The sequence below is a fragment of the Pteropus vampyrus genome, unplaced genomic scaffold, assembly GCF_000151845.1.
Source record: "Pteropus vampyrus isolate Shadow unplaced genomic scaffold, Pvam_2.0 Scaffold14348, whole genome shotgun sequence".
In the NCBI taxonomy this organism is placed as follows: Eukaryota; Metazoa; Chordata; class Mammalia; order Chiroptera; family Pteropodidae; genus Pteropus; species Pteropus vampyrus.
In genome coordinates, this window is record NW_011903129.1 from 1 (window position 1) to 1,412 (window position 1,412).

The 1,412-nt window shown below is 35.5% G+C and overlaps 1 pseudogene; it reads left to right on the top strand.

Moving 5' to 3' along the window:
• Window positions 1-179: 179 nt before the first annotated feature.
• LOC105310871 lies at window positions 180-701 on the top strand (annotated as a pseudogene).
• Window positions 702-1,412: the final 711 nt, after the last annotated feature.

Below are 1,412 nucleotides of genomic sequence, written 5' to 3' on the forward strand. Positions count from 1 at the left end.
TCTTTACCAAAATATCCAAAGCCACATGAGAACTGAACAATTCAGCATGACCAGAGGGCACAAAAATGTTATAAACCCAAACCACCATCTCTCCAGCTCTCTACAGTCACCTGATAAACTTAGAACTCGGGGAGAAAAAATATTTTTGTTGATATATGTGATAAGTGTTAATATTCCAGTTTAAAAACTGAGAAGAGGGCCGAGGCCTGTAGCCTGCACGCCAGCTCAGCGCCCAACGCGCTCTGGGGTCTGAGGGCGGGTGCTGACCAGACGCTGCGCACTGGCCCCAATCTGCTCTCGGTATGTAAATTCACAGAGAAACATAAATGGATAACAACAGAAAATGGTATTGGAACAGTGGGAATCAGCAATTTTGCACAGGAAGCTTTGGGAGATGTTGTTCACTACAGTTTGCCTGAAGTTGAGACAATTGTTGTTCACTACAGTTTGCCTGAAGTTGAGAAATTGAACAATATCGAAAGTGTGAAAGCTGCTAGTGAACTCTATGCTCCTCTATCAGGAGAAGAAACTGAAATTAATGAAATCCTTGTAGAAAACCCAGGACTGTCAACGAAGCTTGTTATGAAGATGGTTGGCTGATCAAGATGACACTGAGTAACTCATCAGTTACTCAATCAGAACTAGATGAACTGATGAGTGAAGAAGCATATGAGAAATACATAAAATCTATTGAAGAATGAAAATGGAACATCCTTAAATAAAGTAGTATGAAATAACTTAATCTAGCATAGCTGTCTTAAATTAGTGGTGGATAGAAGATTTAAAATAGCCACAATAGCAATACCAATAGAAAAAGAAACTACAACAATGCTACTGGAAGAAAATATCCCTTAACTTTCTAATGATTACAGATAAACACAACAAGCAATACAAAAGAAGCTAGGCTACAGTTATAATATTCAGAATTCCTGAAATTATTTGTGGCAAAATCTAGTTATAAAAATTATGTAAGTCAAGGATAACCTTGTTATCTTAAGTCTCATATAATACTGTAACTTGCTTACATCCATCTCTGGATTTGGGTCAAAATACTTAATGACCTTTCTATTTGGAAATAACTGGCAGTGGAAAAAAGTTGTTGTTTGTTGTTATAGTATCAGATGATGAACAATACTGTCTTCGTTTTGTATTATACTGCATTTGCTGGTGCTATTTTTATACAGTGAATCAACAGCCTTGCAGGAAAACAAAGTTTAATAATAAAACACTCAACTTCAAAAAACAAAACAAAACTGAGATTTATTTCATTAAGTCTTAGTGGTTTTTTTTTTTTTAATGCATCTTAAAAAATGCTTTGTCCATGTCCTTATTCCACTACTTATGGAATAATTCTCACAAATTAACTCAAAACTTGATATAATCTATCTAAAGTGAGGTCTGAAGAGCTGATA